Source organism: Molothrus aeneus, chromosome 3, assembly GCF_037042795.1.
Source record: "Molothrus aeneus isolate 106 chromosome 3, BPBGC_Maene_1.0, whole genome shotgun sequence".
NCBI classification, from domain to species: Eukaryota; Metazoa; Chordata; class Aves; order Passeriformes; family Icteridae; genus Molothrus; species Molothrus aeneus.
Window position 1 is genome coordinate 70,828,056 of NC_089648.1, and position 27,194 is coordinate 70,855,249.

At 40.1% G+C, this 27,194-nt stretch overlaps 1 protein-coding gene across 2 annotated transcripts in view; it reads right to left on the reverse strand.

The window, feature by feature from the left end:
* KLHL29 (kelch like family member 29) overlaps positions 1-27,194 on the reverse strand; it is a 389,461-nt gene that overhangs the window by 300,115 nt on the left and 62,152 nt on the right. Inside the window, exon 2 of one of the 2 annotated variants that reach the window (XM_066547162.1) lies at positions 23,386-23,492. The gene's annotated coding sequence lies outside the window, so the exon portion shown is untranslated. Of the gene's footprint in view, positions 1-23,385; positions 23,493-27,194 lie in introns of those variants that run through there. The other variant, XM_066547161.1, reaches the window with a different exon arrangement.

The following is a 27,194-nucleotide window of genomic DNA, read 5'->3' on the forward strand; positions in this document are numbered from 1 at the left end:
CCTTTGAAATGACTGCTACGACTCATCCTACTTTCCCAGACCGAGGTTTAAAAATCCCAAAATAGCTGTAGCGAATGTGCTTGGTACAGACGTGGGGAAGGGCAATCTGGGTCGTCTTCTCCTCCCAGAACAATGCTGAAGTCTGGCCAGACTCCAGGAATGCACATTTCCCTGCAGATGGCTACAGCAACATTTAACAGTAGGAACCATAAAAGACTTCCACTTCTAATTATGTATATTATGATTTTATTTTTTTTAAGAGGGTGGGCTTCTCCCCTCTACCCTTTTTTTTTTTTTAATCCTATTTAATGGTAGTCACCACATGCTCAGATTTCCCCTTTTAGAATTTATTTAGCTTTAAGATACCTCAGGCCAAACAAACTTTATCTGTTCACTATATTAAAGTCCGGTACACTTCAGGGCAGACAGAACACTGCCACAGTACTATGTAAATCAAACCCTCATGCTAAGGAAAACAGCAATGCAATGCAATGAGTGCCAGTCCACAGTCATTCAGCTTCAAGTGTCACTCCCACGTTTATCATATGAATAGATGAAGATTCCCTCAAAGCAACAGAATCTTAATTCTCTCCCCAGATTCAAATGTATGCATTCAGGAAACACTTCAAACATCAATATCTTTTCCTCCTAAGGCACACTTCTTGTCTGTAATTAGTTTCCATTGGTCAAGTGGGTTTGCTTCTATATACTGGGCTATAGGAATGTTTTAAGTGATGCTTTATGATTCATTCTACACTAATACGATTTTTTTCCCCTGCTAACCCAGAGTAAGAAGAAATGGAGAGAAAAAGGAGAGAAGTGAAAAAAAAAGATCGCCTGCAATCATATTGTTACACTGTGTGCAGTTTATGGCTGGCTCACATCCAGTTTGTGGTTGTGATAAGAAATGTGTAATCCTATTATACGGAGTGGAGTCAGAATGTACAAATAGGTCCTGGAAATAGGAACTTCTCCTGTAAGATTATTCTTCTCCATAATAGTTCTGCAAGTAGGTCTAGACGGGAGCTCTTCGCTCTTCTCCCCACTGCTTAATGGAAAGCTAACTGTCAAAACAATTCTCAGCACAGGAGCTTAGATCTTTGCAGAAGACAAAAAGAAGTGGTTCTGGTCATTTGTGTCCAACATCGGCGTTAATTAGAGCAAGGGCTCCAAGCCCTCACAGGCTGGCACGTCAGGAGTGGATCCCATCACATCAAGGGAGCCCAGCTTGCTCCAACACTGCCACATTCTCTGAAGTTGCCAAATCCTGCACATTCGGCAGTTTTAAAGAAACATTAACTGCTTATCAGTGACAAAAGCTGGCTCTCATGGCATTTTGCATTGCAGCACCCTTAAAAAGACACATAGAAACCATTCCCCAGGCAGAGGGCTATTGGGCTGCTAGAAATATGCTCTTGCACTGGAAGTAGGAAACCAAGTACCACCTGTGCAAGTCAGGATCCCCCTGGAGTTAAATTCCTGAATAATTCCAGCCCGATTATCTATTTTTCTAATTTCCTTTGTATGACAATATTGCATTACTGTGGTTATGATTCAAAAAGGGGGTTATGCATTCCCAGGGTGACCCACAGGCGTAAGTGCTTTTGACGTAGGTCAGATAAATTAAAATACAGGACAGTGCTCTCCTCAAAGACTCTCTTCACAAGGACCCTTGCAGCAGGGAGGTGATGATATCCATGCCAGAAACAGCTGTGACCCCTAGGGCACCAGGTCAGTGATTAACCTTACTCCTGTCTGACCAAAAAACACATTCACAGAAATAAGGGCTTTTGAAGTGCAAAACATTAAGAAAGAAGGGTTTTTCCTACAAAAATGAATAAATACAACAACCCCCCTCCAAGTATGTCATGAAGGAGTAAAGGACAAGTGATAGAACAAAAGGTCTCAAGCTGCATTAGGAGAGGTTTGGATTGGATATTAAGAGAAAACTCTTCACTGAAAGGGTGTCAAGCATTGGAATAGGCTGTCCAGGGAAGTGATAGAACCACAATCCCTGGAAGCATTCAATAAACATCTAGATGTGGCATTTAGGGACACAGGTCAGTGATGAACATGGCTGTGCTGGATTAATGGTTTGGACTCAGTGATCTCAGAGATCTTTTCCAACCTCAGCAATTTTATGACATGGTCATAGGGTTGCAAGGTAAATACAAGCACCATAAATCAGCTGAAGCAGCAGCAGGGTACATCAGCTTATTATGAACCCCATCAGACTGTGGGTAGAATAGTACAAGCTTCTAAACAAGCTGGTTTGGAGCATTTGAAGATACCAAGCTAGACTGGGTGTATTTGCATGACACTGCAATTCCCTCTGTGACTGCAACATCAACCTACTCAGTAAGTACCAACAAAATGCCTTTAGCATCCTGTTTTCCAACTTGCTGCAGCAGCAGTGCTCACAGGTAGAAAATATAATTCTCTTCTGGGAAAAAAGGAATCTGAGATGAGAAAGAAAATACATAGTAGTATGAAAATCAAGATAATACTCTACAGTTACAGGCATAAAGGACAGTACCTAAATGGTGTCCTAGGTCAGGGGAGCACACATCCATTTCCCTGAAGGATGTAGGAGGATAGAATTTAGGCATTTTAAATAAGCATGGTATATTTATTTTTTAACCTTAAATAGTACTCTCCCAATAAGATCAGTAATTCTGGATTTTCTCAGCCACTCCATGAACAAAGCATTAGGCCATGCAGACACAGGGCAGCCTCAGGTTGGACTGGATATCAGGGGCCTGCCAACCTCAGTGGTTCTGTCAATCTCTGATAACTAAATAATATTTATTCCTTGGAAAATAAAGGTTGAATGTCACAAATTCTAAGTGTAAAATAACAGTGAAGGAGTCAGATTTAAACTGTTGAGTTAAAGGGAACAATAATGCTATGTTGAAACCCAATTAGCAAGGAAGCTCACCCAGATGTCATTAAAGTGCCTTTTGCACCAAACTACCTTCACCTGATCTGACAAATGGCAAATTACCTGATGTAGCTGGACTCTGTTGCACATTAATTAGAAGAAAACAGCAGAAGAAAGAGATGGAAGGTAACTGTACAAAAGCTGCATAATTTTCCTATTAATATGAAGCTAGTGTATTAATATGAACCTAGCAGTCTGCAAAATCCTTCAGTAAAAGGAAAGTGATGAGTAGTTCAAAGTAGTGAAAGACAACAAAAAAAATTAGAAATCAGCCTGTTAAAAAAGATCGCGAGACTTATTAAAAGTGAAATATGGATTCTTTATTTCTTCTGTGATTTTTAGGGTGTTGTTATTTCATTTCTTCTAGCTTCTCCTCACCACCCTTGGAGCTGGCACTGCAGAAAGCAGCAGCAGACACTGATGCATGCTCACAAAGACACAAATCCTCAGCCATTATTCAGCAAACAAAAGCAATGTCTTAGCTGCCCTGTGTGGTAGGGCAGGGCACCTAATCAAAACAGCCTTTAAGAAAAAAAGAGGAAATCATAATCATCTCCTGAGGGTCACTCAGGGTTTCCTGAAGGCACACATGGCTATTTGTTAATCCATGTGCCACTGTGGGGACAGCTGAGGAAGCCCAGGAGGGTGACTGGCAGGTCTGGAGGCAGGGACCAGCTGACTCAAGTGGTCAAGGTCCAGTGTGAGGGCAGGGCAGCAGGGTGGCACTGCCCTTCTTGACATTCAGCACTGGGCACCTGCTGTGGGAGTCACACACAGCCCAAGGTGTGGGGGAAAACAATGGCACTGCAGCTCAAAATGTCGTGACCACCACCCCCACGTGTTTCAGACTCAAGCTGTCCTCTCTATATCCATGCAACACCATCTCCAGTGCACATCCCTGGTACTGCCATGCACGTGGCATTTAATAAAGGTGTGCTGTTTGCAGCTAAGGCAGGTCCCCTAGCTCCCTTGTACATTCTCCTTTCAATAATGACCTCCTGGAGACCATCATGTAGCATCAAGAGGCACTGTCATGATGACAGAGAACAAGCTGTCACCTGGGAGGTAAATACAGTCGTATTTTTGGATGGAAACCACTGTACTTTGCAGATGTGCTTTCTCTGAAACACTTCTATCCTTGCTTTGGATGTGTAAGGATGATTAAGAGTCATCCTCTGACTTCTGTTTTCTGTGCTGAAATTACATTGCTGTTTTTTAATATCTGGCTGAAGTGTAACTGACATCATTATCAAAACAGAGCTATAGAGAAAATGGAATCCACCCTTTTGCAAAATCCTTCAGTAAGGATAAATCACATTGCCTCCATGGTTTTTACACATCAAAATGTACACAGTCAGAAATAAACCAGCAGCTGGGGCTCCAGCATAATGCACTCAACAAAGAAAGATCCTTCCACATCTTCTCCACCATTTCCTGACAAACAGGCAGGCAGGTAACTGGGAAATTTTGTCTGAAAATTTCTTGATGATTTGGAAGGTGTTCTGACACCTTAAAGGCTGCTTAGGCTGTGCAAGAACAAACACTCTCCTTGTACAAGCAAACAATATCACAATACCCCTTTTCCATGTATGTTGGAATGGAAAAGACCATTTACTTAATTCTTAGTCCATATAGAAGACTAGAAAAAATAAAGATGTTTGCATAATTACAGGTCATTCAACAAGCCATGTTACATCAGGAATGCCTAAGGAAAGGCAAAAAGGAATTGCATGCTTTAAAGACAATATACATGATTTTTCCCTCTTCTTCCATTTGGTCCCTATTTCACTGTATATTCTATAAGCATGTATTTTGATATCTGTTTCAACTGTACACAAAGGAAAAACGAAGGGAGGACAAAAATGTACGAAATAAGTAAAGGGTGGCATAAGAAGTGTGAGGTTAGAAGTTAGTAGTGGAGGGAAAAGGAAAAGATTGTACACTGAGCTACCAAAAAAAAGCAAAACATACATGAACTAGGAAAAATTAGAGATTAATAAGAAGAAGTCAGTAATTGACAGCAGGTTTCCCACTGACCAGTTATGATCTGGACAATTACGGTAGAAACAAACTTCATTTCTTCATTTATTCGTTTAACAACTCGAAATACAGGAAAAATCTTCAGATGGAAGCAGTTTTTTACAAGATGTCTTTCCTCTGAGAAACAGTAAAAGCAGAGGTCGCCTATTAAAAAGTCTACTCCTGTTCAAATTGCCAATTTGAAGACTTCAGCCCAAGAAAATTCAAGTATGAAGAAATGCCTCCCCACCTCTGCAAGCCCAGCCACGTCCCCTCATCAGTCTCCAAACCAAACAATGCCGTGCAAGTCTACCCAGAAGAATGCAGCTGAAGTCCCAGCACAGTTTTCATACGGCTCATTGTTTGAGCTAATTTAATTAAAAGAGGGTCCAGATGATGATTATCCTGGCAAAAGGAAACTGCACAGACAATACAATGGCAGACTGCCATGATCACTGTATCTTAGCTCTGAACAGAAAGCAGAACTAAAGGAAGAGGATAAAACTAGCCCACCTTGCTAACCTTTAAAGCTGACATATTCCTACCAACCCCACAGGCTGGAACAAGACTCAGCTGTTGCCCAGGGTGCTAATTTTTGGCACTCCATTAAGTGCTGTGAACATGACCATGATTAGTTTAAGCAGGAAAATCTACCATCACAGTGTGCTGCAATGACAGCTTAGTCACACACACCGTCCATGCCAGGCACTGAAGGTGGCATTATTTATGGTCCAAGCCCTGGTGGGAGGTTCGGATGGTTTGGGCTCCACTCCCAACACCACTATGCAATTTCCTAGGGAACTGCAGTGCTTGCCTCCACCTACAAGAGCAAGGTCGTGTCAAGCTTATATGGTCTATATAAATATTTAAATATAATAAAATTATAAAATTTTAAGGAATATATAAAGAGCTCAGGGACTGAACTTCAGCTGTCTACAGAGCTCCACTCAAATCAGAAGCAGTAAGCCTTCTATGGAAACCTTTCCAAAAACCATTCTTAGATTAGGAATATTTCTTAAAACTCTGTAGGGACATAAATCATTGCTGCTGATCTGCACACTCTCATAGTTCAAAGTCTAGGAGTACCAAACTGAATTTCACTGGCTGAGAATAACTATTTCCATGAGCAGACATTTCTAAATTAGGGACGCTTTTAGGTTTTTTATAATGACTGGAAGATATTTTTGCATGCAATTTCAATTCTCATCTACACACTCCAAACCAAAATTTTTTCCTGTTAATGTTGTACAAGTATATAAAAAGAAAAGGATTAAACAAATAAATTCAGCCTCTGCCCAGCAGATGTATGGTTTTTAATAGAAAAGCAAAAATGTAAGGAAAAAAGGTCAAATTATTTGATCAATGCCAAAAAGCAAGCTAGTGGAGAACTGTGAGTGAAGCTGAGCACATGATTTCAGCTGTAGATTTCAGAGTTTGATGCCAGCAGCTTACCTGATAGACCTTCTCTTGGCTCTTGGGTGTCTAAATGCATACTCCAACCTCAAAAATAAATAAACATACCTAAACCAGAATGAAGACACTTTGGTTTAATGCCTGAGAGGAAGCTAGCTGCTATATTGAGAAGAGGTTCAAACCTATTCTTCTCCAACAGCCTTTGGGATACCACACAAACGATGAGAAAGCCAGAGATTTCACTAAAGCAGCAGCTGATCACTCTGTCTCAGGTACATCTCTCAAACAGAGAAAACAGATCACTGCTCCCAGATTAGGCTTTACAGGAGGTACACTGAGCACCTCCAACATGATTGTTTTGGAGGAGAGCTACTCTAACCACTGACAGAGCCTAAAAGACTCTGCATGATGAGGCAGAAAGAATGTTCTTTAAAGCTGTAAGAGAAATACAGTCCTTTCAGATTGGCATAGCCATCCTGTCTGCTTATCTCAGGTTAGAGGAACACAACATGCAGAAGAGAGACCATAAGGCAACAGGAGCAGCCATCAGTCATCTTCACCTCCAGCCATTCCCCACCCCCAGTTTCAAGTGCTTTCTGCACTAACTCAGATACCATGGGCAGCTGCTGAAGCTGCTACACCATCAAGCAATTGTGAGTGCTGGGAAGAGAGCCTCCTGCAGATACATCCTTTCCCCAACACACCTTTCAAACAGCAAGAAGTTTGAGACTTTTTTAGCTCAGACAATTCTTTGACACAGAGTGATAAAACCCATCCACAGAGCCACGGATCTGCCCTCAGCCAGCTGTAATTAAAATTAATCATTCACAATTATTTTCATGGGTATGTTCAGAAAGAGACACCACACGGCCAGCTCGCTGACTCCTCAAAGCTGACAGACCTTGAAATAGGCTGTGGTCAGGTACAGCATGTCCCTGGGTTTCAAGCAGTTAAAAACATGCTTTGCATATTGATTCACCCTTCCATCCTCAGTGCTGACAGCCAGAGCCACCCCTGTCCTCCAACCCAACACCTGAGCTGGCACCAGGGAGAGAGACTGGTAAGGAAAGTGATTTTTCAAGTAAGTACTGCTATGCCTATCATTATTGCTGCCCTGCTGGAACTCAGGGCCCTGTGAGTGCTAAAATTTCTTAATCTTGAATCGCAGTATCTTCTGAACTCAAGATTCTTCCCATTTTCCACACATTTGTATTATGTTTTTAATCACTATCTTCTTTCCTTTCAGCTTCACTGGTCACTGCCTATGCTATTCTAAGGTAGAGAGGTTTTGAAGGAACAGAGTAGCCTGAAGGTTATCAGTTTCCATGCCTCAAAAGCTACTGAAGAAATTAAAGAGGTAAAAGACTTAATGAAATTCAACATAAGGCATTAGGACTGTCACTTTCTGGAACACTGTTTACTTACACAAGCAATTTTTATGGGACTGAACATTTACTATTCATGATAGCAGCCTTGATCAAATCTGTTCCTTTGAAACTTACCGCAGAAACATAAAAGCATCTGTCTTACGTATATAAACCCAAAACGTGTAAGCAGCAAGACCAGGATTGTAACCAGTGCAAGGGGGAAGCAATCTCACACTTAACAGACTGCAGATCCCTCAGTACCAACCTGCATACCGCTCCTTCCTTCCCAGCAACTGGAATATTGATTTTTACAATATCTACCAGAAAAAAAAGGTTTTTGGCAGATATAGAGAAGGAGGAGCAGGGTAATGGGATTGTCTGCTTCCCACCACATGTGTTCTGTAGCTGGAGCTCAAAGCTGAATTAAAAAAAGAGATGGTGGAAGATCCAACTTCTTACATAAATCAGCTCGGCATGGCTTTCAGTCAGAAGACTTGAAAGGAACAGATATTCTGCCTTTGCTAAAATAGAAAATTGTCAGATAAATATGCTTGCCTTTTTAACTAGAGTGGTCTTTGTAAGTAGGTAAAACGTTGTGCAGGAAACAGGAGCACTGACTGGAGAGTGGAGAGTTATGCAGGCAGGGCTCAGGAAATGTCTCTCTTTGGGAAATTATAAAAGGACGTAAACAGTAGAACAACAGCAGCACTCAAGCTCTCTGGCCATCAGCAACACTACAGCAAGTATGCAAACATCACCCCTGACTTTATGTTTTATGCAGGGTACCAATTTTTTTTAATTGGTACCCTGCATTTTTCCTATATTGTTTATTTACCCCATGCTTCTCTTGTATTGCTCACCCCAATCTTTAATCATCACAGTTTCCAAATTCACACTAGACCCTCCTTAAGCCACTTTCTCACTGAAGGTGGCATTCAAGGTGTAAGGACCCTAAAATTTGGGGCTACCCCTTCAATCTCTCCTTTCTGCACCAAAAGCCCTGCACTTGCACTTGTAACTTAAGACATAATATTGTGCCAACTCACAGATTGGCTCTCACTTCATCCACTCCTTCCACAGCCATGAGTATTCTCAGCTCACAAGAGCAGTAGGGATCAGTGTCTCCTGCCAGGCTGCCAGGGAAAGCCCCACCAGCATCCCAGCTTCTCCCCTGTCAGGGCATTTGACTAAAAAGCCTAATTTTGACTTGTGCAGAGTTTATATATGTTTATGTATTTTTGCCCCACCTCACAAAATTTTGAAACTATCTGGGAAAAGGAACTCAAAGGTGTGAATCAGAAAAATAATTAAAAGGGCAGGAGCCTGATTTCATCATATATTACAAGCACTTATCCCTTTGGAAAGTCAAAACTAAATTAATCACAGCTAAAATATTTTACAAGCTTGTACAAACTCAACAGGGACCTTGACTGAATTCTAGAATATGGGGAAAAAGAAAAACAGAGAAAGTGGAGAGGGAACTGATAGAAGCAGCATGAAGAGCTCCAAAACAGCCTTGGGAAACCAGAAATGGCACCATAGAATGGTTTGGGTTGGAAGGGACCTTAAAAGACCATCTAGCTCCAGCCCCTCTCCCTTGGGGGACACCTTCCACTAGACCAGGTTGCTCAAAGCCCCATCCAGCCTGCCCTTGAACACTTCCAGGGAAGGAGCAGCCAGAACCTCTCTTCAGGAAACAACCAGAGCAAGGAGAGCAGTTGGGTAGGCACACATGCACATGGGAAAGATGCAGCTCCTTGAAATTTCCTGGCTGCTCAAAGGAAAAAGAAGACATCCCAGATGAGCAGGCATGGATTCACTCTCCCCCACAGAGATGTGGAGCAGCTCTGTCTGAGCAGAGATGAAAGAAAGCCCTGTATCCTCTTCCAGCAGACAGACAATCCTGCTAGTAATGGATTAAAGTGATTTAAGTAACTATACATTTAATAAGGTGAAAAGGGCAACGACACAGTTACATTTTGATTGTTTTAAACTACATATTGCTTTGCAATTCTGCTCCTGTTTTAAATAAAAAAGTAACACTTTTTGCCAGAGCTGATATGGTATGAGTATATAAGCAAGGAAAAGAACACAAGAGAGAAGTACTGTACCATCTTCTATTAGTCAATTGACAGAGAATACAGATGAGCTTTCAGACACCAGGATGAGCAGACAGGAGACCTTCACAGAACAAGGACCACTGCTCTTTAAATACATAAACACAAATGGACATGTTTATATATACACATATATAAAAACTTCCTACCTTGCTTTAAAATCCAAAATGCTTTCTCAGTGCTGCCAATAACAAATAAAGCTCAAATTTCCTTTGGTTGGAGAAAGAAAATCACAACTAAGAAAAACAGACCATGGAAGACCCCAGCAGCAGCAGAAGATGCCATTAGGTATTACTTACTGTGATTATGGAAAAATGTTTTTTATTTTTTATTCTGCAGCCTCTCTTTGCCATTCTTTTCATCCACCTTGAAAATGATTCCAGGATTTACGTAAATAGGGTCATCTGGGGGTTGCATGCTCCTGGCTAAACCTCCCTGGCCCCTCCCATGGGGAAAAAATAAAAAATTCAAGCAGCAACAAAGAAAAGTTTTCAATTTTCTGACATTCTCTTCCCCATTTCCTAATGTAAACTCCGAGCAGTTCCTGTAGAGACTGTAAACACCCACACAACTTTGCAGGTGGGGAAAAGGTAAAAAACTTCACACCAGTAAATCTACATCAGCAATTTCTTTGAGAAGTCACTGGATATAAGATCTGTTGCTGCCTCATGGACAAACACACACACAGCCTTTGGCACAAGGGAGAGATGTTTCATGGCACTGTGAGGATTTGATGGCTGTCTTAGCTTTCCTTGCACCCTGAGCAGTCTGCAGAGCCTAACAGCATTAGCTTACTAACAGATATATTAATAGGTGTGGGGGGAGGGAAAGCAAGAGGGGAAAAAAGCCACTAAAACACATTCCACCTACACATCTCACTGCTAATCATAAACTCAGGTAGAAAGCAAATTGCTTCTTCCAGGACCAGGAGAAGAATAAAAAAACAATAAGACTGAAGGGGGGAAAAGCAACTATTTTCATCTTTTTCTGGAAATATACCAATTGCTGTATTTATCAATTCATGATAAGGAATGAGAAAGTAAAAAGAAGAAAAAAAAAACAAACCAACCACCACACCAAAATACCAAAAAAAAAAAACACCCCACAAAAAACAAAACCCAAAGAACAACGGAAGAACTGCCACAACATCTTGCAGTTAGTAATTTCAGAGTGATAAATATAATGTTGGCCTCAGACTGCTAGAAGGATTAGATTTAGCTGTAAAACAAGTAGTGCAGTTAACAGTTGCTGTTGGGTCTGGTGTTAGGATTAGAAAGCACTGCTAATCACAAGAAATGTAAAAAGATTAAGAGGTGATGGTTGCCAGTAAGGTTTTAAAAGCATGTAAGTGCTGGAATTCATTTTGGGATTAAAATTCCCCAAGTGAAAAAAAAGTAAAGGATAGATCATAAATGGCAACCAGTCCACCTGCACTGCCCACAACCCTTTTCCCAAGCATTAGGAGAATTAATTGTGGAAAAGTGAAATGCATGCCCTGGCTTATACTGAATGATCCTAGGGCAGCTTTAGTGAGGAGAAGCAAGTATTTATATTCTTGTATCTATGAATGAACTATGGCAATCTAAAACCTGTTTGAGTTAAGAGATTTTGCTTACCAAAATCTTGCCTGGACAGTGGAGTTGCAATTTTTAAAGGCATGGTAAAAGGAATGATGATGGCATTTTGTATCTGCATCCTTTCAGTAGGAAGGATAAGACAACATGTTGATCTCCTAGTTTGCTTCCAGCTTGTGTAGATTCACCTCTAAGATCAGTTTTGTTCTTAGAGAACTCCCAGAAAAAACAAACAAACAAACAAACAAAAAACAGAAAGAAGAAAAAAATTATCTTGCAAAGACCTCTAAGTAAACACAAACTTTTAATAAACAAATTTGAATTCTGGATGAAAAGTTTTACTAAAAAAGCCTTTTAAACAGTGCAGACCACAGCATCTTGGTCAGATTCCCTTATGAGAGAGTGGTCTCCATCAGCATCAAGTGCAAAGTTCATTGCTGGCACCCTTGGCCACCACCACCCCAAACTGCACAGTCAGAGTACAACACCTCGAGGAGAACACAGACTTCTGCCAAGCCCACCAGGTTCCCAACAGGCCTGATAGACAGACAAAAGCTTCTTGGTGGTGAGGCCACCTAAAACTTGCCTCTCTCCCAGAGTGTCCCACATTTATCCAATGATTCAGAGTAAAATTCAAGTTCTACCAGGACATTCTGTGAGCACTGCCTCTGCACAGCCCTCCAACGGGCTCAGACGCTGATTCAGACCAGCCTCTCTCCAGTCATTACTTTACCCTCTGTAAATCTCAACCTTGCTATTCCAGGGATTGGGGAGCAGTATGAAGTAAGATCACTTCATCATTTTCTACACACCTTTCAGTTAAGTGTTCCTGGTACATCTTCCTGGATTTTCAGATTCTCAAAGTCTGCTTTTCCCTTCTGTTGCCCGATAATGAACATTTTTTTCCAGATGCCTGTAGCAGCAGCAGAAATAACCATCTTCCAAGAGTTATAAAACAGTTGTATTTAATAATAGAGGTGAAAGCATTGTGCATGATTTCTGCAGAAGTCTTTTCAGTAGAACAGATAAATTTATTCACTGCATTATGGAACAGTTTGAGAAAACAAGATCATACAATGTACACTGCCTCTATTTAAATTGTTTCATTTCTATTCATGAGTGCTCTGATTAGATACACTGAAAATATCATCAGTAAGAAATAAATAATTCTGCCAAATTAATAGTTGTTGATTTCTTTTACCTGAAAATGTAAGTAGCATCTCATTCACACTAGACAAAGCTACTATAATTTGGATATATGGATCTTGTTGGTTCAAGTCCACACAGCACATAGAGACAGGTGTGCATCTACATTTTCTTAGTATCAAGCAACTTCTATAAAATTGTGAGTTCTTTCATGAGTGGAGAAAGGCTAATATGCACTTTGCATGGAGAGGCTTAGTAGACAACTAGGGTTTTTTTTTCCTCTAGCTGTTTTCCCCAAATAGAGGGTTGAGAGAAATAAATTGCTTTAAATGCAGAAAATTGTTTAGAAATGGTATTTCAGGGAATACAGGTGAATTTTCTGTATCACACAAAATTAATCCAAGCTCAGCAAATGCTCTTTAATTAGAAACACCCTTAGAAAGGAAGCAGCCAGAAGTAACCCTCACAAACATCTTTATATAAAGGGAGCTACTAACCAACCCCAAAACAGTTTCTCCAGGACCTTCCTCCCCATGAAGAATTTTCCTGGAGAAGCATAGAAAGGGGATGAATTTGTGCAAATGGAACAGAATGTATTATTTAGCAGAAAGATCTGACTAATACTTTCTTTAGGAGAAAAACAGACTAAAAACATAGAGTTAATATTTTGTTTTAGGCATCTCAGAATGATGAATGCCAAATGTCCGCTCAGCTTATGAACATCTGAGAAAAAAACCTCCACATTTTGAAAAATTTATCCAGTTTGAGCCAACAATGAATTCTTCTTCTAAGAATCAAATATAATTGCTGTAACATTTCAAAAAAATTTAAATGCACAGCTCAGTACCTTAAGAACAGCCTGTTTGCACAGCAGCCAAGTGATACACCTCAGAGAGCTACTGTTAGCTACTGCAGGGAAGATAAATCAAGAAAATGCTGAGTTGAGGTGCAATTTGACAGTTATTAGCAGAACAGGAGTAATTTGATGAAGGAAAAAAATCTGACAAAATCTCAGTTCACAGCAACAGATTTTGGAAGCCTATTTGCACATAAATTGGAAAAAATAATTCTTGCATTAGAAACTGATGAAAATGAAACAATATACCCTAAATCCTAACATATTTGAAATTATTTTCTTTGATTCAAAGCTGATAATCCTGTAACAGGCAGTTACTAAACAGGGGCTTTAACAGACTTGCTCTGCATGTTGAAGAGACTGCACAGCCTGATCTTGATCTGGGGCCATTCAACTATCAGAATAACTGGATTTACTGCCATTCGCACCTTTGTTTTTGCCATTTGAAAGCATCTCCAGCACGCAAAACACTGGGCTGTGTTTTAAGCATTAGCAGCATAAATATCCCCTGGTGTACCGTATGCTTCACCACTGCTGCCTTCCCGTAAATCAAGCACACAGCCAATCATCTTTTTTATGTTGGACTCTAATGGCAACTCTATTATTCAAAGTCAGGCTGTACAGAGCCATGTCTCATGGGGACATGAAGCAGCTCAGGAGCAGTTTTATGACTGAGCAAAGGAAGATTCAAATCTGGCCATGATTTTCCCACTACAACCCCATCACCTCTTCCAATTTATCCGCGTCTTTCAATTTATCTCTTCTGTGTAAAAGACTTTTTAAAAAAACCAAAACTCCCGTAAGCAGGAAAAACAAATTAGAAAGCCTTTTCTGCTCTTCAGGAAACACCTCTTTGTGTCCCCATAAATGCTCAGCGTAAATGTTTTTGCTCACACACTTGTAAGCAGATAAGCTGTTCTTTACTGCATTACAATTAGATGCACAGATTAAGAGATACCTTTCATGTCATTATATCAAACTCTTCTAGAAACATACAAAAGGATTTTATAGACTGTTGTCTTTTCTGCTTACAACTGAATTCTCACACTCAGCACAAGATGCAGTAAAAGTGAACCATACCTTCCCTGTGTTTACTGTGCCCACCAAGAACCATTAAAGAAACCAAATAAAACAACTTAATTATGATTTCAACAGCACGAACTGTTCTCCCATGACGTTCTTCTTTTTCCTCTCTCCCTCCACTTGTCTTTCAGTTCGTGAAGATAGGGAACATGAAAACTAAATGGATTTATGTGTAAATAATTCATCTTTTCAGGCACATCAAACTAATACCTGAGTTCATCCAAGGGGTTCGCCAGATGTAGCTGATTCTAGTAGTATTTTAAACAGCATTCTGGAGAGCTGGTCACAAAAGGCTGCAAGGAAATGCTGAACAGCTGTGTTCATAGAGTTGTTTTTAAACAACACGTGTTGAAACTCTACCTATCCTTACTGAACACAGCTGACAGGAACACATTCCCAGCCGTCCTGAACTGCCACTGCCTTTTGGAGACTCGTGTCTGCACAAGACAGGCTTTGTGAGTGGGGTGAGCTCTGGCACATCTTGGGAAGACGAAGAGAATTACAAAGGCTGAGCATCGTTTTCCTGCCAAGTAGCAGGAAAACATGCGGCAATATAAAGCATCTTCAGGAGCACGAGTCCCACAGGGCAGGCATCCACACAAGCTGAGCTGATCCTGTGAGCCAAGTTGCCTTAAACCAAGGTCCCATGAGGACTGGGAAGTGAAGTGATGGTAGTAACTCTGCTTCTCTTTAAGCCATGAAGGAAAGTAGAAAGTATTTTGTGCATTTTTAAACATCCTAAGTACAAACAATGGATTCATTCTTGCAGGAAGTCCAACAATTAACCTTTACTATACTTGCATGTCAAGTCATGTTTCTTGTGCTGAATAATCCATAGCGAACTCCTGCAGCTAAAACGGGCAAAAAGAAAATCTAGGGACTTGTGGTTTTGTTTTTAACTCTTTTAAAAGCCAAAATCTAAACCGTTCCATTCTGCTTGCTTTAATAACACAACTGATCTCTCTCCTGCACATGTTAGAAGAGGAGTCTGCAAAAGAGGAGCAGGGAAATGGGTCTTGCACACAACTAAGGTCTGTTCCTCTCATTTACAACAACTTCTCATTGTACAAACTGAATTAGAAAAACCTGCAAAGAAATACAATTAAATTTCAGAATATAACAACCATTTTAGTAACAGTGCTTTGCCTGTGCAGGAAATGGTTCCTTAAAGTGAAGAAATCATTTTGCCATGTGGAAACCTTGAGCAGGTTAGCAACCCACTACCGTACCAGAGATTAATTTCTGCAGACAGCTTTGTATCTTCAAATTCACTGAAGTGGAGATTTATTGCAACAAAAACAGAGAAAACCACTGGAGGGATATGTTGCAAGTGGAGCAGGGCAAAAGGAAAACTAACACAGAAAAGACAATATTCTTGGATTTGCAGTACAACCATCCCTGATTTATTCCAAGATTGTTTGTGTTTCCAGTCTAAATTAACATGGCTACTACTATAACTTATATCACACAGATATAAGATTTAGTGAAGAGTAAAGTTTTGCAGAATGTTCTTTACATAAGTTTCCTTAGAAATAGCTCAAAATAACTTTAAGAATTATCATCTTAATGACATGCTTACCCTTGAGGGGAAATTTTGAGCCCTTCAGCAGAAAGCAACCTCACTGCAAGAAGGATTTTAATGGCTCTGAGTTCCTGTTTATGCAGTGGAAGCCCTCTTTAAATCAAGCATGTTTAAAAGTGTCCTTGTTCTGAAGTTGCCTGTACTGGGCACCCCATCACAAATTTATGCCTTCATGCTTGGCAGGGCAATTATGTCCATGGACCCACATAAGATGTCTGTGAGCAACATGGACTCTTCCACCCAGTTATCTTCCCACATCACATAGAAAAATTAAGTGTTTCATAGTCCTTGTGTATGGAAGCCACTCTAAACCCAAATGTGCAACATTTTCTGTCTGTAAGGTATGTATAAAACACATGTGTGATGAGGACACATACATTAATTGATTATGACAAAGAACCACCACAAAGCAGTCCATCATCATAATGAAATGCTTACAGTAATCCCTATCGAATTATAGTCCTGACCTTTGGAAAACAGTATTTATTCCCTACTTCAAAAACTAAGAACACTTGCTGCAATCTCTTGCTTGGAAGTTCAAATCTGAAATTCTTCTTACTCTAGCACAGCTGACAGCATTAGCTATGGAGAAGCTTGCTTCCAGTAGAAGTGGAATGTAAAAACAAAGTTGCTGTGACCTTAACAATAATCCTGTTTGCATATTACAATACATTTTCCTACTATAACAAGGCAAAGTCCCTGGTGTTCCAGTCAGAAAAAGTCATCTTCCAGTAAAAGCATACTGTGATCAATAACATTTTCTTAATATATTATATTATCTCCCACTGAAACACTTTTTCACTTGGCATTTCAGGCTGCCGAGTCGGGGAAATTCATGACAAAACTAAGATAGTAAATGAGATACTGCAAATTAATTCCATCCAAGAGCAATCTTTTCGTTCGTGAGCAATTTGACAAGCCAGTGTTGTCTGACTTCAGCAGAAGCTTTCTCAGCTTTCAAATACACATGAAACAGAAGAATCTGCTGCACTACCATACCCAACTTCACTTCAGCCTGCATAATTTTGTGTTAAAATACATTAGACTTTCAACAGCCAACTCTGAGACCAGAATTAGTGGGGCATACTTTAAATATTAGTTTAGAAAATACACTGAGAAGTCTGCCACATCAATCCTGTGAATTTCTGTTTTCAAGTTACAGCCCAAAGCATGGCAGGGCACAGGAATTCTGCACTTCCTTAGAGGATTTGCCACAAACTCTCCTGCAACTCAGTCCTGAAAAGGCCCAAGTGATCACAATGCCAGGTGAAGGATCTCAATACAGCAAAGTTCAAAGACAGCTTTGTCACATGGGCATTATAGTAAAGTACTTCTCCATCTGCACATCTGAAGTCTCTTTTGCTGTGATGAGTAGCTGCTTTATTGCCCCCTTGGAGTTATTGTCCTCCCTCAGGCTGAAAGGATGACCTGGTGGCACACAGCCAGGAGCAGAGCCCATCACGATTTTAGCAATAGCAGTTGTGGATTTACTGACAGCAACTTCAGTGTGGTCCAGGAAGGTGTGATCCCTCAAGAAGGCTGGGCTGTGTGCAAGATACTGGGATATTGTCAGTAGGATTACTTACAGGCACCTGATCTCAGCATGATTAGGTGAAGAATCACTGCTCTATTAATATTTCAGCATAAGGAATAAGGGGCAGGCAGCTGTTGAATATTCATGCCATAGCAATGCTCTCTGTATGAATTCTCTAGCAGGCACATGTAAAGGCTACACCATTACCCCAAAGACTTTACCATCCAAAACCCCAATTAAAGAGATACTTTAGCATGTACCCTGTTTTAAGCTCATAGGGCAGGCTCACTGACTAATTGTATTCTTACAGTGAAGGATGTGCTCCATTTTTTTTATTAACTCAAGACTCATGTTGAAAACAACATAAAAGGAGTGGGAGAAAACAGATGAAAATTTAATTTACATCTGCAAATCCCAACACATCATGAGATCAGAAACATGTAAAGGGCCAAACAACTCATCTACCCAAGAAGTCATTCATAAAAGATAAACATCCTTTTTAAAAGTGGAGGAAACTCACGCAGGGAAGATGCACAGTACTCAACTACAAAATAATTCCAAGAAGCTTCACGTACATTTCTGAGGAAGAGGAGGCAAAATTAAGATTGGTGACACTGATAAGAAGGAGCACAGATGACATTTTAAGCAAACTAGATAGGAAGGACAAAATAATCAGGGTTTTGAAGGACAGGACTACATTTATGCAGGTTCCTGGTTGTGGAGTTTCATGGGGTTTTTTAATTTTTTTTTAAAACAAAATAAATTAGGCAGAAAATCTTCATATAAATGAGTACTTATAAAAGAGCCTTTCTAGGTGAATCATTTCTTTTACGATTAATAAAATCTGCAATCAGAGCAACAACATTCTGATGACTTTTTGCCATTTGCAATTATCGCTCATCCCAGCACCAAAAAGCTCATTATTATTAAAGCTGACAGAAAGAATACTTAACTGCTTTTATAGAAGAACTTACTTTTTTAAAAGAATCAAGTTTCTAAGCTTTCTTTTTACTTCCAAATCTTCTGTGTGAAAAAAGGCTATCCTAACAACCCCTGTGTGTGTCACCTTTGATTTCCAACACATAATTTGGATAAAAGCATCCAATTTGTACAGTAACACAATGCATTACAGAATAACACTTCTTAGGTTTAAAAACAGCCTACAAAGAGTATAGAGTTAACATAAATCTGTACAAGTACAAACATATAGTTTATACCATAAAAATACATATTTTAACCTTTTTTATAGCAGTCTTCTCCTAAGTAACTAAAACCATTAAAGATACTGTAGGACTTGTAGCATTCCTACAATTCCTGTGAATAAGAGTGCATAATCTCTATTTTAAAGGCATTGAAGTTGAGGCACAGCTATTACTAAGACAGCTGTGGAAGAGACAGGAATGGGAACCATATCCAGCTCTGTGACTAAATCCATGTCTATTTGACATGTATTATCCATAGGCAGAAATGAACACAGGTATTTTTGTTTTGGCATGTAAGGAAATGTTAAGAGTGAGTCTTGTCTGTGCCTCACTCCATCCTTGCTCCCTGACATAACAGCACAGTAAAATCAGAGTCCTCTTAAAAAAAAACAAAACCAAAAGACCAAAAAAACCCACAAAACCACAAAAAAACCCTCCAAAAAAACCCCATCAAAATATCCACCAACCCCTCCCCCACAAAAACCCACAAGCCAACCCCCTCCAAAAAACAACCAACCAAAACCAACAACAAAACAACCAAACAACAACCAAAAAAAAAAAACCCCAAGAAATGGGTGCAAAGTCAGAAAATACTGCCTGACTCATAGGTGCTTGGGAAGCACTGATTTGAGCTTTTTATTATCATACATCTCCAGTCTGTCATGATTTAGTGTATGGTTAAAGGTGTGGAGCATGTGGTGAGCCAGAACCTCCCTGGGGTGTGCAGTAAGAGAGGCAACAGGTGCAAGCTGCATCAAGGGAAAATCTGGGAAGGGATAAGGAAGAAGAACTGAGAGCAGATGCTTAAGCAGCAGAATGGCTGTGTGGGGAGGCTGCAGAGCCCTCATCCTCAGGGGTATTAAAGGACTTGCTTGGACATGGACACAGCCCTGAACAACCTGCCCTGCCTCTGCAGTTTGCCTGATTTGAGCAGGAGCTTGGGCAAGATAATCCCCCCAAGGTCATTCCCAAACTGAACTGTTCTTTGAACACCATCCCAAAGACAAGTGAGGTTGCTGTTTGGTTTCTCTGCTGCAAACTAGTGTTTGGTTTCTCTGCTGCATCCCAAAGCTTATCAAATTCACCCAAGAAGTGTGACCCTGGATTTCTGTGATTAACTTTTTTTTTACTTTATTTGGCTTGCTCCTTCTTCTGAAAGGGATAAAATGGAACAAATCCAAATCTTTGCTTTCACCCACTTGAAAACTGTGAAAAATGAAAAGCAAAACACAATCACTGTGCTCAAGCTCCTAAACACACGTGGTCATTTGAGGTCTCGCTTAGAGTTTACACACCTTCCTGACCTCTCCTCCTAAGAAATACTCCAAAAACAATCAGTCTGCTGTGTAGGGAGACCCACAGTTATTAAAATAACTTCATCACCAAAACAGCTCTTAACATCATTTCAAATTCCTCCCCACCACCCTCACTATTGTAAGAGATGCTGCATAGGGTGAAAATTAATTCAGTTTGAACCAGAAAACACTGGGGTTAAGTACTTCTTCAACTGGAATACAAAAACTGCAACCACACGTGACTGTCAGGATATAGAGGGCTACAGTCAACATGCAGAAATACTATTTATATCCTTCAGAAAAATTGAGTTAAAAGGCTTTTTAAGGGGAACAGCTGAGCTAGGAATACCCAAAAACGGGTGAGACACACAAGTGTGCAACTCCTACGTGCAGCTCCCTACCAGAAGGAGACAGTGGGAGTCCATCCTGAAACTCACAGCCTTTTCTAACCATTTCTCTCATGCAACAGAAGCCTCCAAGAGGAAGCCTGGACACAGCTAGCTTCTCATTTCCAAATTACTAGTTTTAATTCTTTTGTTACACATATGTTATATAACCAGATCACAGCCACCATGGCAGAAACACCCATGGGCATCCTACAGCCCAACAAAATCACTTTGCAGTAACTGGATATTCAGCCTAAGATTATCCCAGACACTTCATACTGATGTGACTAGGCAATGTGGCAACTTATCACAAGCCAGATTTACTAGACATTCCCCACCACAGAAAGTGAATTAAACTGTCACTCATCACCGTATGAGCTGCACTAGTGTAACTACTTCATGAGTTGAACACTCCTCTGAATTAAAACCAACACACTTTCTTGCAAGTCTTTATCCTCCTTTCTGCACATTTTCTTTTCCTTTCCGCTTCTCTTATTTTCTGCTCAGTTTTTTTCTCCCCCGACTTAGTATGTTTAACCCTCTTTGCTCCACTTGCACTCCAGTGCATTCTTTTGTTACCCTTGGCAGATATAAACAGAGGGATTTGCACAGGAGCTCCAGCCACCCTGGCCAAACTAGTAATGATGAACTCAGCACTGGACTACTGCTGTCCTCTTGGTGCTTCCCCTATGGAATCAGACAGCAAAGCTTCCAGGAACACACGACTACATATCCTTTCCCCAAGAACCATCTGATCATGTCAAGCTAAGGCTGAGACTGTATTCCTGAGTGCGTCTTCTCTGGAATATCTCCCAACATACAGGCTCTACTAAAATACAGAAAAAGCAGATGCATTACTCATCATGAGGGCCACCAAAAAAAGAAAAAGAGCAGAACATTTGATTTAACTACCACTACAATTACAGTTGTTGGCATCTGCAATTTGTAGCATCACACACACGCATGCAGGGACAAACATAAAGAAGGAATATAAAGTAAGTCTTGTTCATAACTCAGACTTGATTTCCAGCAAGTTTCATATACATATTATTATTATATACACTATTTATGGTTGTGTACTGGCAGTACAGAAAAAAGGATTAAATACACTGTCTCATGCACACTTGTACACACCAAAGCATACACACAATTTCCTGATCTATTGTGAATATACTAATGAGAGGAATTGAAAAAGAATTTTAAATTATCAAACTTACATGGAAAGCTTTAAGCTTGCTAGCTTTCTTTAAGCTAGCTAAGGTTAAAGAAATAAACTAATTTCCAAGAGAGTTTCACTATTTCCAAAGTGTAGCTCATGCACATTTATGGGAAGAGGTTGCCAGAAACATTGTGATGAAGGTGCACTGGGGATACTGAGGTGTTCAATAAGGAATCTTGTGAAGAAAGAGCAAATGCTGGAAGTAAGGAATGCATGACAGTGTATAAGAAAGATCAAACAAACTGAAAATATGAAAAATAATATGGGACTTAGTAGTCTTGACAGACAGTGGGTACAATTTGAGCCAGCAACATGCCCTTGGAACAAACCCAAGTGTGTCCATTCTGAGCTGCGCTGGTGAGAGCACAGCCAGCAGGCCCAGGGAAGCAATCTTCCCCTTTCCTGAAGGATTTGTGAGCCCTCCAGAACACAAAGGCTTTGATATACTGGAGAAAGTCCAGTGGAGGATAGTGGTGTCTAGAACAGAGGTCTCCCCCAGATCTCACTGTGTTTTCTAATTCCCCAAAGGGAAGGTACAAAGAGAACAGAGTGAGCCTATTCTTGAAAGGGCAGCGATATGACAAGTACAAAGAAGCTACAACAAAAGTTCAGGTTATAAATGAAGAAAATATCCTTCATGAGGTGGTGAAATATGGTAACAGAGGTCTAACAAGGTTTTGGAGTCTGCATCCTTGGAGATATTCAAAACCCAACTGTATTTGGTCCCCAGCAATCTGCTTTAAAAGTGACGTTGCTCTGAGCAGGAGGCTGCCCTAGACAACTGCACAGGTGTTTTCCAGCCTGAATTATCCCAAAAAAATGACATTTCTGGATGGAAGAAGCCAGAAAGCTGGTTGAAGGAGGCCAAGTGGACAAGAAACAGCATAAAGGCACAGGATTAGCTCCATAATGAAAAAACAGAGAAGTGCAAAAAGAAGCTAGAAAAGGGAATAAGCAAGAAAAATAGCAGGCGGGATCAAGATCAAGACTGAGGAAGAAGAAAAAAAATAATCAAATCTCTGTTCACAAAATTGAACTTTCCTCCCATAGGCAGGAGGTGAAAAATTCCACAAGAGTCATTCAACAATGAAGTCAAGTATTTAAGTTTCTACTGTAATGTGCATAGTAGATTTGGATAAGAGAGGGAATCAGTTCTTTCTTTTCCCTTCCCATGCCCCTAAGAAACCAACTAACCTTTAATCTCCCTTTTCCAAATATTTGAACTCAATCTTGCAAACTTCACAGATATTTTAACTATGTACATTATGAAGAATGTTTCATTTGGAATATAAAAATACATGCACTTTTATCAGCTTAAAACTTAAAGTTCACTATACCCAAATAAGCCTCTTACAACTTTTTACAGTTTTATAAGATATGGCCCCATGAGTCTAGGCCTATACACACAGAAAACTTTGCTCTCTCTTGGAGCTACACCACCAAATTAAAATACTCCTGATCAGGTTTCCAGCATTAGCATTTATCATATTACAATATTTTTCTGTTATAACACAGATGCTCAGTTGCATGTGCTGCAATAGAGACTTGCTGCAGCCACCGAAAGGGAGAGCAATGTCCAAATTGTGTTTGTGTAAGCAAGGAAGAGACCATGAAAGAAAAGCCACAAAAAAAGAGACATCTGCACACTTACCCTGTGATATCCACAATTTGTATCAAAATCAGCCTCAGGAGTAACAGTCAGTAAACAGGACAGCAAACCCTTGCATTTAGCAGAAGACTTCTGGGAAGCCAGATTACCTAGAAAGAGTTGAAAAAAGTTACTTTAACACACAAAGATGAAATCACTGATGTGTAATGAAAATAGGCTTCAAATGAATCACAGCACCAGAATAAAAAAAAAAGAAAAAAGCTGCTCAATGGGAGACCACCATGATCAGAACAGAGAACTTAAACCCCAGAAGGCGACAGAAATTTGTTCCAAAGCACAGACAGTTAGATGCTGGTAGGCACTCAAGGTTTAGCAAAGAACATCTAATACCCAAGATAACATGGTGTTAACCCTCTAATCAAGGATGTGGAGGAGACCAGAAAGAGCACGATATTTTGCTTAATTAGTTGCTATCAAAGAGAGGATGAGTTCAAGCACTTGCAAAAACAAGGCAACCTAAGACTATTTAAAAGTTTAATAGTGTTGCAGAGTCTTTGGTAACACAGAGTTTGCCCATGAAATCAAAATAATCCCTGGAGATAAATTTAAAGGCATATATCTCATTTTAATGCACAGAGTAAAATGACTATTCATTAAAGCAAAGCAGTTTTATCCCTACAGTCTCCATCTCAGATGCAATACATATTGAAGTAATCTTTATGACAGGAAGTGGCATGTAATCCTGCAAGAATGAACTGCTGTTGTTATCTGCAAATCAATACAATTTTTTTAAGTGGATATAACTGTGCCTATTGATTTCATGTTTTTAGCCCTAGAGTTTCAGTTTCTACCAAGAAGATTCTTACAATGACAAGATTGCTGCATACATGTAATTGAGTTGATACAATCTGAATGTGAAGTTTACAGTGCACTTCCCTCTGCAATGCAACTGGGGCTTCCGTCCCATTGCCTCAGCTTAAGCCTTTTTTCCTTTTGTATAAACTTTATATATTTTTAATAATTTTGAAGTGGTAGAATAACACTTCACTAATCCAACCTGCTAGCTCTGGAAACTTTAGCACACAAAACATACCCTTGGAAGTTATGTCCCTAGCCTGCTAGGATATTATTTCAGAATATATGCATGACTTTTGCTATGTTTAAATAGCCCGACCAAATAATTTCCCTTGTGAAAGCCTAAAACTGGTTCAGTGCTGAATATTTACAGCCCAAAGAGGTGGGGTGAAGGTGAGGATGGTAAGGGTACAAGCACATAGAAAAACTAAATGACTTATTCAAGGTCACTTTGTAGATCAGTCAGGCAATGAGCTCCATAAAGAGTTTAATAAAACTGCTAAATTCCTACTATATTTCTGCAAATGAAGCATATAGCAACTTTGGCTTGACTAGCTGACCAAATGGCTCATGCTGCAATGAATGATCTGTAATGAGAGCTGGCTGAGAGGCACAACACACCATCAGCCTGAGAAATGGGGGAAAAAAGATCGAACCACTAAAAAGAAGTTTAAAAGCATAGACCAGATGAATGACATCCCAAATCAGGTTAGGAAAGCTGAAGTGCTGATAGAACTAAATCTGGCCAAGGACATCAAGGGCAACACCAAAGGCCTCTATAGGTACTTTTGTGACAACAGGGAAGACTTGTGAAAATGTTGGCCCTCTCCAGAAGGAAATGGGAAACCCAGTTACTTGGGATATCGAGAACATTAAGATACTCGATGACTTTTTTGCCCCAGTCTTCAGTCACAGGTGCTCCACCCACACTGCCTGAGGTGCAGGCAGGGACTGGGGAAATGAAGAACCACCCACTATGAGAGAAGATCAGAGCCAAGACCATCTATGGACCTGAAGGTGTTCAAGGCCACCTTTGGGTTGGAAGGAACTTTAAAGGTCAAATAGTTCCAAGCAGAAAAAACTCTGTGCTAAGCACTAGCCAGCTGCAAATTAGTTTCTTGAAAACATAAGATGATGGAAGAGGAAACACATGAAAGGCTGGGGAAAATGTGGAAATGTAAACAACATTATCCCTCATCATTACTGTTGAGTCCATCAAACAGAGCTCCATGCTCTTCCTGAGCCTGTCTTCTTTACAGGTCCAGACTCATTTTGGAGCTAACGCTTTTCTAATAGCTGATCTACTTATTTATTTATTTATTTAACACTACTTGAATAAATTGTTGTGACTTTTTAATTTAGTATTTCTGACTTTCACAAGATAACGAAGGAATATACCATGGACTACCTAGAAATACTGAAACAAAAAGGGAATATTTTCTTTGTTTAGCTTTTAGTTTGCTGAAAAACAGCACTGTTTTCATGAGGCAGTTTATGGAAAGAAGAAAAGGGAAATTACTCAAGGGAGTAATTTCTGTTTTGCATAGTGACTCATCATATCATAGTTACCCCATCATCTCCAAGGGCAACACTAGGCCAGAGCAACTCTGAAAGGTCTCCTTAGGGAACCACACACTTCTCAAAGCCATCTCAGGACTCTTTTTCCAGAACTTCACAGAATGGGAAAAAACATTTGAGACTAATAAAACTAAAATGGGTTTCAGATAGGGAAGAAGCCTGAGTAGCCAATGACAGTTTTACATGAAGGAAAGCTTTTTCTCTCTCACCTCAATAATGAAAGACATGAAGAATATTGACAAAGCACATGGCAGGCTCTAGACAGCAGTGTGATATAGAAAGGCAAAACAACTCACACCTGGATATGGGACACCTTAAGAAAGAAGAATCAGAAGGAAATGAAGGAACAAGAAAAGCAATTACTTGTCACCATGAAAATGGTACACAAAGATGGGCCTAAGTTCAAAATCTGTTTGCTTACTCTTGGACATACAATTCCAGAGAAGTGTAAAAAACCACTTGGGAAAATAGAAAGACATACTTAATGGTCTTTAACATACTGCAGCTTACATGATTTACTAGTATTTGGGTGAGTTTTCTTTCCCCTGCTTTAGAAAATCTTGGCTCCTTATAGGAAAGGATTTTAAGCTTACCAGAACTTTACTGCAGTTACCATTGTGGGGGAGCAACACCTGCCAGGCAGTTCTGAAGCACTAAGATAAAATATTGAAACGGGAAAAGGCAGAAACACAGCAAGGAGCCTTAACAGCAAACCCAGGTTGTCTCATCATAGTGTACTACCCTGCACAGAGGTAAAACCTGCATTCCCTGTATTAATTCTCATGAAGCTGAAGGTGCCTTACAGGCAGCCTTATCTCTCCTTTGGGAGCCTAACTACTGCAAAATAGACAGGTTAAGGATTCTGTCCTGTGCCTATGCTTCTAAATTAAGTGACTTGAAGCAACTGGATCTAAAGCTATCTACTTTAGATACTGCATCTCTTTCCTGAAGGAGAGAGCTCTTTCTTCAGGTTAAATCAGCTGCAGGCCATGGTATGAAAAGTTGGTGTCAGTTCACCTCCCATCAACACAAGTATCTTCACAAAGAGATGGAATAATCAGAAGTGCCTTTGGCATGAAAGACCTGGTCAGTGAGAAGCAGGTCTGGATCTTTTAGAGAGAGGAGCTGCATCAGTTGGACTCCCCTCTACACTTCTGGGTTGGCCAAAGAACAGTTCAGCTGCACCAGCAAACAATGAGATATAGTACCAAGACAAGGAGCAAGCAGAAAGCTCAGCTTTAAATAGTAAATTAGTAAAGAAGCATCCAAAAGGCAAGAGAGGATGAGGGAGACAATGATTTCATACAATGTCAAGCCAAAACCACAATTTTCTTACGCAGCAATGCACTGCTTCAGAGCTTCTCTGTCACAAAGTATCCAAAAGCCATACAGCAGATCTGAAGAAAGGCAAGGAGCAG